The 13,071-nt window shown below is 52.3% G+C and overlaps 1 protein-coding gene across 5 annotated transcripts in view; it reads left to right on the top strand.

Annotated features, from left to right (window-relative positions):
* The first annotated feature begins 852 nt into the window (after positions 1-852).
* SRC (SRC proto-oncogene, non-receptor tyrosine kinase) overlaps positions 853-13,071 on the top strand; it is an 89,599-nt gene continuing 77,380 nt past the window's right edge. For 2 of the 5 annotated variants that reach the window (XM_075012115.1, XM_075012113.1), the window contains exon 1: positions 4,763-4,873. The gene's annotated coding sequence lies outside the window, so the exon portion shown is untranslated. Of the gene's footprint in view, positions 905-4,762; positions 4,874-5,142; positions 5,382-5,602; positions 5,623-13,071 lie in introns of those variants that run through there. The other 3 variants (XM_075012118.1, XM_075012114.1, XM_075012116.1) reach the window with 3 other exon arrangements.

The following is a 13,071-nucleotide window of genomic DNA, read 5'->3' as shown; positions in this document are numbered from 1 at the left end:
TGGGCAAAGACCCGCTTTGTCTGTGAGAACTATTAACCCAGCTCTCAGTGTCCTGTGCTGTTATTTAGCTGTAATTTATCCCTAAATGTTTTCTCGGAGCCCAGTAAGCAGTGGGAGTGTTGGTAATGTGATAGACAATGTTGACCTCCCATGGTCCTGCAGATTCTCTCGTTCAGCGCCCGTCAGTTCCTGCAAGCCTGGGGCTTGCCAGCTATGGGGGCCTTCTGACTCTCGACCAAATCTTCAAAACAAAAGTGGGTCTTTGCCCACGAAAGCTTATGCTCCAAAATATCTGTTAGCCTATATGGTGCCACAGGACTTCTTGTTGTTTTTGAAGATACAGACTAACTCGGCTGCCCCTCTGATATTTGTACGTCTGGTTGCTGTTTGGCTTTCTGATAAAGACCAAATCCTTTGCTATCCAAATGTAAACACACTTGTGTGGTGCTTCTTATGTTCAAGTTGCTATCTGGCTTTGGGCCTCACAGCAACCCTGTGAGCTAGGCAAATTACAGCACATCAGAGCTAGGAGACATCCATGAGTTAAAGGCAGCGTAAGGGAGTCAGACCTCACTGGTGGAAAGCCAGGGGCTGTCCTCAGTTTGGCAGTGAGCAAAAACTATTCACTGAGATTGCAGAAAGCATGCTCCAATGGGAAACTGATAAGGAACCTAGCAAATGAACAGCAACTTCGTGTAACAGCTCCGAGTGACTATGTGCTGGACACACAGATAATGGAATTAGCTTTCAGTCTGACTCCTCATTCCTTGTGACTCACAGGCTTGTCAGTCTGCTGCAGCGTCACAGGAAATGCTTTCCCAATAAAGAAAAAAAAATCAGCCACGCGAGTCTCTGGAATTCTTTAACATTTCCAACGCTCTCCACGTATTAGCTCTTGCCTAAGGTAATGTGATTTTTCAAAAGCAAACCACTTTCAGAGGGCCAGGGGATTTCCTGGCATGAGGTGCTGTTTGCTGCGGAAGTACAGACAGTCCGTACTGCCTGCCTGTAATTTAATGGTTCATACTAAAGTGACAGGTGTTTGGGGTTTTAAGTAATGGAGGCATTTTCTTGCTTGGCTATACTGTGAGAGGGAAAATTGTAGGGGATGGTTGAGACAGTTGAAGGAGGATTTAGCACTGTATAAATTCCCATGTAGCAGACATGCATTCGGTAAAGTAGGTATATATACCATAAGTGTGATGTTAGTGCTTGAATTCAGAGCTCTCAGGATCCCATATGAACAGTACATCCAGGTCAGTAGCAAGGAGCCCAGACAAGTTAGCAGGAAGACTTCACTCTCCTGAGCTGCACCTGATCTTCCATCTAGAAGTAGAGAAATCTGGACTCTTGCTCTGTCAATCCACTTCCTCAGAGTGCATAGAAATAATAGTTTCAGGGGTCTACGTTTTGGCTTGTGCGGGAGACTTCATGGTTGCCCATAGCCTCAGCTGGCCAAATTTGCATCTACAGATCAGTGCCAGTTAATGGTTGGGGTGGGATGTTGGGAAATGTCCCTCTTTGTGGAGCTCCCATCTGTGTTAAAAAGGGACAAGGTACTGAACCGTGTGGATAGAACCCTATTTCATTTCCACTTCTCACTGTACAGTCAGCCCCACACTTCCTCATAGTAATCTACTAAGTACTTTCTTCCTGGCTTCAAAAGCCATTTCTCCTGGGCCAAGAGGAAGTTGATTTGATTGTCTGCAGGGGTCTTTCCCACCAGGGATTTACCAGCACTTGTGAACTTTCACCTGAAGGGGCTGTGTGGGTAGAAAAGGGAATGCAATCTGAGTGTTTACTCAATCCTGTGAATTTGGTTATGGAGCATTGTTTTCCGCTTCTCTATGATGCATAAAGAAGGCCAGAAATGTTGTTTATTTTTGCATGCTGATTTCCAGATGGGATGGGTTTTTGCCCTTTAGAAATAGCAAGAGCCTCAAAGCTGGTTTTCCCTCTTTTGCTGGAGGTGTTTTTTGGAGGATGGAGACACCACTTTAGAGCTCTCTCAGTTCTTAACGGAAGGGTTGCAGTAAGTCACAAAATAGTATTTCTTACAACTGTTTTTTGGGGTCAGAGTTACAGAATAATAATAAACTCCATGCAAAGGGTTTTCAACTGACTGCATGAAAATAAGTTCTCTACTCCATTAACAGGTTCCACTGTTATGGGCTATCGTCAACAGGTTAGTCCTCCGGTTGGCCATAGAGCTTCTGAGGAAAAAAAAATATACAACTTGGAATGCAAATGTAAAAATCGAAGCAGAACCTCCATTGACTTACTTACCTTTTGGGGGCGTGCCAGCTGAGCCTGCATTACCTATTAAATACATCATTAGGGCCCTAACAAATTCAGGATCCATTTTAGGGTCGATTTTATGGTCACAGGATTTTAAAAATAATAAATGTCATGATTTGACAGCTATTTAAATCCCAAATTTCACAGTTATTTGTAGGGCATCAGATCCACAAAGGTTTAGGGCTGGGGGTGTTATAGTACGGCTACACGTCTGTGCTGCTGCAGTCAGTAGCGCGGCCTCCAGAGCCAGGCAGCTGGAAAGTGGTGGCTGCAGCAGAGCTGACAGTCTCCACGGACCCCCTGGGCAACAAGGAGTGGGGCCTAGCTCTGTGCTCCAGGAAGGAGTGGGCCAAGGGCAACCGGCCCACAGCGCTGTCCAGAATGTGGCATCTCAGCTCTGCTGTGTGACCTTGGATGAGTCCCTTTCCTTTGTCCTCATTTCCACTCCCTTGTCAGTCTCTGTTTAAATCACACATGCTTCACTTTTAAACGACTGGCTGGAGGCCTGCTCATAATTCCAGGCTTTCTCATTAACGGCTGTGATGGGCTCAGATACCAGGGCCGTGTTTCTCAACCAGTGGTAGGAATACCCTTGAGGGTACACCAAGGTCTTCCAGGAGGTACATCAACTCATCTAAGTAATTGCCTAGTTTTACAACAGGCTACATAAAAACCACTAGTAAAATCTGTCCAATCTGAAAAAACAAGGGCTGTGTCTACACTAGCCCAAAACTTTGAAATGGCCATTCAAATGGCCATTTCGAAGTTTACTAATGAAGCGCTGAAATAAATATTCCATGCCTCATTAGAATGCCGGCAGCCACGGCCCTTCAAAATTGATGCGGCTTGCAGCCGCATGGCTCGTCCAGATGGGGCTCCTTTTCGAAAGGACCCCACCATCTTTGAAATCCCCTTATTCCTATCAGCAGATAGGAATAAGGGGATTTTGAAGTTGCCAGGATCCTTTCCAAAAGGACCCCCATCTGGATGAGCCACGCGGCTGCGAGACGTGTCAATTTCGAAGTGCCACGGCTGCCGGCATTCTAATGAGGTGCTGAATATGTATTTTAGCGCTTCATTAGTAAACTTCGAAATGGCCATTTGCATGGCCATTTCGAAGTTTTGGGCTAGTGCAGACACAACCAAGAAGTCCCGTGGAACCTTATAGATTAACAGGAATTTTGGAGCATAAACTTTTATGGGCAAAGACCTGCTTTGTCAGATGCATGAGTGGGGCGCAGGGCGGGGTGGGGTTCAGAGGAGGATTTAAAGAGGGAGTCTCAGTAAAGGGGAGGGCCAGAGCTGACAAGGTCTATTCAGTCAGGGTGGATGTGGCCCATTATGGGCCGTTAATATGGAGTTGTGAACATCAGGAGAGGAGAAATCACAATGTACACAACTCCACATTAACTGCTGATAATGGGCCACATCCACTCTAACTGAATAGACGTTGTCAGCTTTGGCCCTCCCTTTTACTGAGACTTCTTCTTTAAACCCTCCTCTGAACCCCGCCTCCTCCACTCATGCATCTGACGAAGCCGGTCTTTGCCCACAAAAGCTTATGCTCCAAAATACGTTAGTCTGTAAGATGCCACAGGACTTCTTGTTGTTTTTGAAGATAGAGACTAACACGGCTACCTCTCTGATACAAACTAAAAGTTCATTCACACCATGACTTGTTTCTACTGCTTCATATGCCTTATGCTGAAACGTAAGTCCAATATTTCTATTCCAATTCATTTATTTGATAAGATGGTAGAAAGTCAGCAAGTTTTCAGTAGTAGCCTTCTGGGATATTTTTGTAATGTTATTGTAAATACACAGTTTTTACATGAAGTGTCTCCAAAACAAATCTGACTCCTGGAAAGGGTACAGTAATCTGGAAGGGCTGAATGGCACTTGTTTCAAGACCTCAGATTACCTTGGGACCATGTTTCTCAACCGGTGGTGTGCATAGCTGTACCTTTCGGGGTGTGCGTGAGAAGTCTGGGGATACTTAAAGAATTTTTTTTTGAAAAGGGTTACTTTATAAAAAAAAACCTGAACAACGCTGTATCAGGGCACCAACCGCCCCGAAAAGCCCAGGCTTACTCCACATTTTAAGATGGGATTAGCTCAGTGATCCCTGGGGAGCCCTTAAGCTCCTGGGGGAATGGTGGAGACTCGGCTGCAGGCAGATTGGATTTTTTTAGACACATTTGTTTTTATTTGGGCTCTAGGAGGGCACTTAGGGGTACAAGCACCCGGGCCTCCTGCGTGGCACCTCCTATCTACATGGGACCTCTGGGGCAGGGACAGTCTGTGTCCAGCCCAGCGCACCAAAGCCCTGATGGGGTCTCCCGGTGGCTGAGCTAGCGCCCTGAAGCAGCGATACCAATTCCCTCGGGGGGCAGCCAGCCGTGGGAGCTGCGTTTCACCTCCCAGGCGCGGCTGCTCCAGCCCCCCGCAGTCCAGCTGCCGCGGGGGCCGGGTACCGGAGCTCAGCAGAGCAAAGCGACGTCAGGCCCTGGCTTGCAGCCCTGGCGGCCGGGCCCCGGACGAGCAGCTGGCGGAGCGCCCGGGGCCCGTCTCCCTTGTGAGAAGTGGGGGGGGGGGGTAACGGGGGCGGGGGGGCGCAGATCTGGCGCTTTTCCCTTCATCTGTTTCCGGTTTGCTGCCATATTCCCGCTGGGGGGGTTGCACATCAGCGAGACTCGGGGATCGCGTTTGCAGCAGGGGCGGGGGGGGCGGCACCGGGAGGGGGCTGAGCCCGGCCCCGCGGTCAGAAGGTGGCGGAGCCGCAGGCGGGCGTGAGCTGCGAGTCCCGAGCTTCGCCGCCGCCGCCGCCGCCGGGGGAGCGCGCAGCGAGGGGTTAATTCCTCCCCGCCCCCCGCCCGAGACAAAGCCGGAGCCGGGGTTTTGTGTCTGGCTGGGCGCGCCGCGGCCGCCACCATGAGCCGCGTGGCCGCTTCGCCGCTGCCCGGCCCCCTGGCGCCGCGCGGTGCGCTCTCGCCCGGCCGCGGAGTGTAGCCGGCGCACCGCGCCTGCGGGGCTGCTGCGCGGGGAGAGCGGAGCTGCCGCGGGAGCCGGCCGGCCGGGGGGAGGTAAGAGGCCGCCCGTCCGGAGCCGAGGGGCCGGGGGCTACTGACTCACTCCGCCGTGAAGCCGCCCCGGCTCTTTGCTCCCGGCTCGGGAGCGTCTGCGGGGCTGCTCGCACCGGAGGGAGGGAGAGAGGCTGGGAGGGGCGTGACTGCTCCGCCAGGCAGCAGCGATCCGTGCGCGCGGCGCCTCCGCCCGCCGGCGGATGAATGAGCCGCACGGCGCAGCGCCCTGCAGCACCCCAAGGTATTGTCTGCGGGGCCGTGCGGGGCGCGCTGCGCGGGGTCCCCCCGCTTTCCCCTGGGGGCGGCGGGGAAGGGCTGCCGCTCAGTCACCCCACCCCGCGGGGACAGCCAGCGGCAGGGAGCAGGCGCTGAATGGAGGCCAACGCCGCTGCTTCGATGGCCTCCCATCCCTTTCCCAGTGACTCTTTGTTAAATATTCATTTCAGCCACAACAGCGACGTGTGTGTGTGTGTGTTTACATCCGCCGCGGTGTGTAGGAGAATCTCTGCTCCTCCCTCATTTTCCCCCTCCCTTCCACCCTGGTCCGGTTTTAATTAGTGTTTATGATTTACTCTGCTGGAAGACTGGAGGAGCCGTGTATTACTTAACCCGCCCTGTGCTATCGGCTTCTGCCTGTCGGTAAAACGCCCGGATAAAAGCGGAAGTAAGGCTGCACCTCTTAGCTCTGTACCTCTCTGTAGCCGGCAGTCGCTGGCCTGCCGGCCGCTGAAGTTCTAGGTGCAGACTGGGTGAGAGGATCCCTCTCATTGGAACAAGTTCTGGTTGGGAAAGAGACGAGGCTTTGGGGTGCAGGGTGCCCTAGGTCGTTCTGCTGCCGCCAAACGCCTGGGGTCAGAGCTGGCACCCTGCGGTTGGCCTTTGTTGTTGTTGTAGTCCCTGGCTCCCCCCGGAGTGTGAGATGGAGGTGGTGCACATGCTCTGTGTGATCATTCAAAGACACTCAAGACTTCCAGCGGTGAGCTGGGTTCATTCATTTGTAACCTGCTGGGAGATGTGTTGGCAGGCCCGGTGAAAGGGGCAGTCTGGGTGCGCTTATGCTTATGACACCTTGGCACAGGCAAGGCGTGAGGGACCTCGTCTGCTGGATGTTCCAGGTGCTATGTGGGGTAGCCAGCAAACACCTGTGTGGCTTTCTGCAAAAAACAAATGGGAACTAACTGCGTTTTTTTGCCAGCTGCTGTTTCGTCCCTTGGATCAGTCCCGTTGCTTCCGTGTTCCTTCCCCTCCCATATCCCCGAGTATCTGCACAGTGACTGATTTCCCTAGCTCTGTTGAGGTTCTGTGGCTGTAAGTACTTACTAGGCACCAGCTGATATCAAGCCCCCCCCCGAATCGGTTTTCATTGTTATAAAGCCTAGGGCCTTAGAAGCCCATTTGGTTAGTTTCTGGGCCTGCTGCCATGACTGTAGTGACTGAACGCCCCTGGGGAAATAAGCTGATTGGAACCCAGAATTATCTCACACAGTCTCTTTGTACTAGTCTAGACACGGAACAACCATCTAATAGTCTGTAGTTTGCAAAGAATCCCGATGGTCAGTGATTGCCGGGTGTGTGTGGGCGCTTGTTCTCCTTCCCCAAAAGAGGAGGCACTGGTTAACTATGTGACCTGGCCAGTAGAACAGCTAAAGGGCAAGTGACTCAAATGGTTAAGAGTATTTTAGGTCATCACTGAACATAACAGATCCCTGATAATGTTTGCCTCTGCTGGCTTGAAGCAGGTAGCTGCTTTTGGCTCTTGGGACAGAATGCTCGCCTGGGAAAGTGTGGGCTGTTTGGGGAGGGAGGTGGAGGGGCAGGCCTGTCTGGTGCCAGCTAGTGGTGGCTTTGGGAGTGCTCTTGTCATGCCAGGCTTGGGGATAAGGAGGAGGAACACAACAGCCTGGTTGAGGTGTCCATGGTTCTAGCCCTGCTTGTAGTGGGGTTGTGCGTGTGCACTTCTTTGTGTCATCGATAGTGCTGCTATTGTTCGTGAAGGGGGTAAGGAACTGGAAACCACACTCGGAAAATGGCACTTGTCAGAGGTTGTCGAGTGGTCGAAGAGCTTGTCTACATCAGGAAAGTATGCAGTGCTGCTTGGCGTTCCCCCTACCGCCCCCCCGACCTTGGCACTCCTGCCCTGCTGTTTCCAGGAGTGGAAGCTGTGGCATGGACAGAAAGCAGGCGTGACTTGCAGCTGCTTGGTGAGCAAGCATGGGGCACGGGATGATGAAATCTCTGCATCCTGTCTATGCCACAGCCCTTCTGGTGGTTAGTCCCAGTGCAGGTAACCACTTACCACCTTTTTTAGCATAGAAACAACTGGTGTTCCCTCTATTTTTTTTCCACCCGTGGGCAGAATAAATTTTTTGTGCACCAAGGCAAGTCGGCATGTGTACCACCAATGGAAACACATTTGCTGGCTGTGGGCGCTCTGCCAATCTCTCCTGGGTGGCCACATAAGTGCTCAGTTGACAGGGAACACTGGAGGCAACCAAAGTGTGTTCTGTTTGTATTGAATCGTTTTCAAATACTGGATTGGAAAGTCACTCGTATGATGACTGCCTGGCCTGGAGTTCCCCGTCAGCAGCTGACAGCTCGACAGATGCCGAAGGCCGTCATTCATCAAAGCGTTCCAGTACACGTTGAAGTTCACTTTTGCTGAAGGGGTCCCCCTCAAAGCTGTTTGGTGTCTCTGTGGGTCACAGTTCCATCCACTGGGATTGGGTGCAGAAGACGACAGATCATTGAGTGCCTGAAGACAAAGCTGTGGAAATTAATATAAATATGCCATGCTTAAGTTTGGGGACTTAGTCTGGAGGGTTGTTCAGCACCTACAACTTGTTAGCCAGTGGGCTGGATCCAGGGCTGATCTGTACGGATACAGACTCTGCCAAGATCCCACAGCAAGCAGGGCTAGAGTCCTGGAGACATTGAAGTCAGTGGAGCAATATGCCATGTTCACCAACTGAAGGCCCAACTGGATGAGTTTTGGCTGCTCTGCACCCCAGGCCGTTAATGACTATGGGTGTTAAACAAAAAGATGGTCAGACCCAAACCATTTTGAACTGTGCAAGGGTTGTGTTGGACTCTGCTTCCAACTTTTGAGTCAGGGAGGCAGGTTGGGGGACTCTCTGTCTTGCAGATCATCTTCAAATCTGGGGCTGCTGCTGGAATCGTGTCTCAGCTGGATGACTTAGTAGGCTGATTTATGTGAGGGCATGTGCAGGACTCAGAGGTTTGGTACATCTTGTCGTGGATTGCCCTCCACCAGGCAGGCATGGTAGGCTTGCAAAACTGCAGTGTGCTGTGCAGAATCAGGGCCTCCAAAGCAGCCCTACAACTACTCAGTTATGCTGGTGATGGTGACCTAGATACAGACCTGAGACTCGGACAGAGGGCATGCGGGTAGAAACAACCTACGTCCCTGGGAAGCTAGGCTGGTCATTAGACAAGCCAGAGAAGCTTCATTAGTTTCTGTAGCTTGGTTACATGTGTGTTCCAAGGTCCAGGCATGCAAAATGAAGAGGCACTGAATGAGTAGACCCTAAAGCATGTGGTGGCCTTTGCTGGTGAACAGAGTTGAATTGCAATAGCAGGTGAAAGCGATGCAATTGCTAGAGTTCAGCCATAACGTCCGGAACAAGCCTGGCTTGTTTCTCGGGTGGGCCTGACCAGGCTTTAGTGGGCGTGTGTCCACTTACCACAAGGGCTCCCTGGGTGGATTTCGTTGTGCAGCCTCTGAAGAGCAACATGACGCCTGCTCTGTGGCATCTGGAGCTGTGGCTGGTGCTGCCCATTCGTGGACAGGCAGAAGTGTGGCTGTGGGGGGAGGGACTTAGATCCGCTCCATCCCTGATTGGACTAGTCCTGGCGGGAGCTACCAAGGGTGATCCGACATCCCATTTTTAACGGGACAGTCCAGTGATCAAACCCTCCTGCGTGTGTCCCTACTTGGTTTTTTTCTTTAAACAGGCAAATTGTCCCGTATTTTCCCTGGCCCCATCCATACTGGTGGATCCTGTTGTTGTCGGGTTCCCTGCTTGCCAGCGCCCCCACCCCCAGCACATTTCCAGCTGTCACTGGCTGCTTGGCACAGTGGCTGGTGTTTGTGGGCAGGCGCCAGCCAAGCGCGTGTTGCCCTCCCAGTGGTGCTTAATGTGTTCCCTCCCTTGCTCTCGTCTCCCAACTTTGGCCCTTTGCCTGCCCCCCAGCCCTGATGCGCCTCCATTTTCCCCACCCCCGGGGGGACATCCCACTCCCGGTGCTGTGCAGAGAACCAGGCCCTGCTCAGAGCACTAGGCTCACTGCCAGCCTGGCTGGCAGGCTCCTTCCGTCCCCCACAGCCTCTGGCTGGGCTGGAGCCCTGGGAAAGCTCAAGACCCTCTGGCCCAGAGTTGCTGGCCAGAAGGAGCTGAGCCCTGTTTGTGCCAAACCCTTTTACAGCTGAGGCAGGGAGAAGCATCCCCGCCCCCAGCTGAGCTCTGGAGTGGGGGTGGTAGGGGAAGCAATTCCCAGTCTGTTCACACCGGGACCCTGCAGGCTCCACAGCAGCCCCCAGGCAGGGGCTGAGCACCCGCTTCGCCCCACCCCTCACCTTAGGCACCTGCTGAGCTCCTCTCCGGATGGGGTCGCTGGAGCCCTGGCAGTCAGGTTCCCTGGGCCGTAGTACACATATGGTCCTTAGGGCTTAACCCCTTCCTGCCCGCACTGTAGCTAGAGGATAGAAGGTGACTTGGCTATGTCAATGGCCAGCAGCAGCCTGAAGTTATTAACTGCCTTTGGACCCTGGGCAGGCACGGAGGGGAAGCTGCTTCCAACCACTGGTGAATGGTGGAGGGGTGGGTTGGGAGAGATGAGCTCTGCAAAGATCTGGGCAAGGTCATTCTTCCTGCTGCTCCCAGTGGGATGCTGCAGCTGGGGCAGGGGCCTGTGACCCCCATGTGCCTCCACACATGTTGGCTTGAGGAGAGACAGGTCCAACCCCAGGGGCCAGCCAGATATGGAGGCTGGAGAGTGTCAGTCAAAGTGTGTGTGTGGGCGGGGGGGGAGACACCCCTTTCCATGTGAACCCTAAACCCTTAAAGATAACAAGGTAAAAGATTCCCAACTACCTAATATTTCTTTTAACAGAAGCTAAGTCAACTTGATGTTAATTTGAACGTATATATTGTGTGGTTCAACGGTAATCAGTCAGAACTTGCTTGAGTGCAAGTACTTTTACCATATGTCCCATATCCAGCATGGAAATATGGTCAGCCCTAGAACTAGGGCAAATGACAGGATTCGGTCTGGACGTTGAAGTCATTGGTAAAACTCTGAACGTGGTCTAGAATAGGAGCACTGGGCCCTAGCCTCTCTTAATGACCCACACATGTAAATGGCGTTTTAAGGAAAGAGGTTGGAGTGAGCGTGAGACTGAAGGGCACGACTTCTATTTGTTAGTCTGCTTCCCCTCAATACTTACAGAAGTGATACTGCTCTTCGGTTTTAACGGGTTGTGTTTTTTGGCACTGCTGGGAAAATCTGACAGTCCATCTACAGCACTATTGTTTCCTGCACTGTCTTGCAGCTTGAGTTTTAATGTGCTCCTTTTATCTCTTGGAACAATTTCCCATATGACCTCACTTCCTCAACTTGCAACGTCTCGTTTCACAGAACCCAGCTGGAAATTTGTCTGATGCATTTCACTGACTCTGGGGCGCAACAAGTTTTTTCCCCTGCCTTGCCCATTTGCTACCCCACCATTCCCCTTTTGTGGGTGCTCAGTGAAGAAATCATGTGAGGAACTTCCATTCCAGCTGCAGGGTTGGGTGGTTTTCTGGTTTTAGCAGGGAAGAGGCAGATTCATTTAAGCTGATGCTTGTAAATGTAAAATGAGCTTAAATCGCTTAGCATGGAAATGACTGTCTCTGGCTAATGCCATTCAGGCTGCTCTAGTTAAAACTGTCAGTGTTTCCATTCCAATAAAGCCCTGTTTTCTGAGGCTCATTGGGTCATTTAACAAAAAAGTCCCTCCAGGCTGAAATTTGCTTGCAAAAATATGCCTGGGAGCAAAAATTCTAAAGCATGGAGTGCCACAGAAACCAAGGTTTACAGATTTTTGCCTTCAGTATTTTTCAGTGGTACAGACCCACAAAATAACTAGAAGCCGGTGAGCTTTCCTCAGGTGAAAAGATGAAGCACATGGCAGTGCAGTGAAATCACTGGTGGATTTCTTTCTTTGGTGTGGGGTGGGGAGGGAGAAATAAATCAGTCAAGATACAGTTCAGAAATGCAGCTAGATGTAACCTCATCACTGCTCGTCACAGTATTTTCCCCCCGGGGGTTTTACCAAGAAGCCTAATCTCACATCAAGGCCCTAGGCAATAGGCTGAGCTGCATTTTAGGTGCAACCATCATCCTGTGAAGATCTTATCTCACGAGCAGGTCTTTCCTTTGTGCAGCAAACTTGTGACCGGGTCTGCCAACAGGGAGGAACCAAGGGGCCTCTGGGGCTCAGTGCTTCAAAGGAGCCTAGAGCTCTGGCCGCCACCTGTGCCAAAGTAGCAGTGGTGACGGCGGCCAGAGCTCTGGGCCCCTTTTGAAGTGCCGTTTCGGTGCTGCTCCAGTTGCACGTGGCTGTGAGGGGTGTGGGCGGGTAGGTGGGCGGGGAGGGTGTCCCGGCGCCATGGTCTGGGAGGTACTGAGAGCAGGTGGCTCTTGGCCCCACCCCTTCAGATCTTGGCCCCACCCCTTCTAGGGCGCGGCAGCTGTTGATGCCACTGCTCGCGACCACGCGGCAGATTCTCATGTTCAGTGTGGTTTGGAAACAAACATTTGGGAGGGATTTCATGAGATCACGGTCTGAGCACAAGGCTGGGAACCAGGAACTCCTGGGGTGGAAATCCAGCTCTGAGACTAACTTCCCTTGGGGCCATTTATAACCTCTCTGCCCTCAGTTCCCCCATGAGTAATACAGGGATGATCCAGGGGTTTGGTGAGCCTTAATTGGGTAATGTTTGTGAAGTACTTTGCAGATAAAGGCTGAACAGGAATCTCCCCATGGGAGAACCAGCTGGCCTGTGTTTGCATCCTGTCTGCCTCTGGTGCAGTTTGCCAAATCTTGGTAGTCAAACCGGACAGATTCCTGCTCCCTGGGGATGGTGCTGCAAAGGTTGCTGGGGTGCTGGCTCACCGTGAAGTAGGGATGTGGCCGCTCTGCGTGGTGGGGCCAGTGTGGTGAATCGTGACTCTGGCAAGTGAAAGGTGGGCTCCATTTCTATGGAGACCTCTGCAGAGTGGGTTCTCTGTGCCACAAGGGACCAAAGGGCTGAGCACCCGCAGCTTCCACCAAAGTCAATGGTAGACATGTACCCCTTCAGAGGGTCCCCGTACCTGCAGGATAAGGTGAGTTAGGTGACCAGCTCTCCAGTGGAGGGACCTCCAGGGCATCATCCTTTGTGGGTCGGGCATGCAGGGCGTTGGTGCTCTTCCCACTCCATCTCTGGTCTGCAGAGCCAGCACCCTCTGACTGATCCCCAGTGAGCAGCCAGAAACTGAGGCAGCCCGGAACTGGACTAGCCAGTCGTGTCGATTGGTTTGAGGTTGTTTCTTCACACTAGCTGAGGATGGGGCTGTTTTGGGGCAACAATATGCAGAGGAAACACAGCGCCATAGAGCTGCTCTGGGCACCTGCAAACAATGAGCGGGC

Source organism: Carettochelys insculpta, chromosome 17 (assembly GCF_033958435.1).
Source record: "Carettochelys insculpta isolate YL-2023 chromosome 17, ASM3395843v1, whole genome shotgun sequence".
Classification (NCBI taxonomy): Eukaryota; Metazoa; Chordata; order Testudines; family Carettochelyidae; genus Carettochelys; species Carettochelys insculpta.
This window is presented reverse-complemented; position numbering and strand designations above follow the sequence as displayed.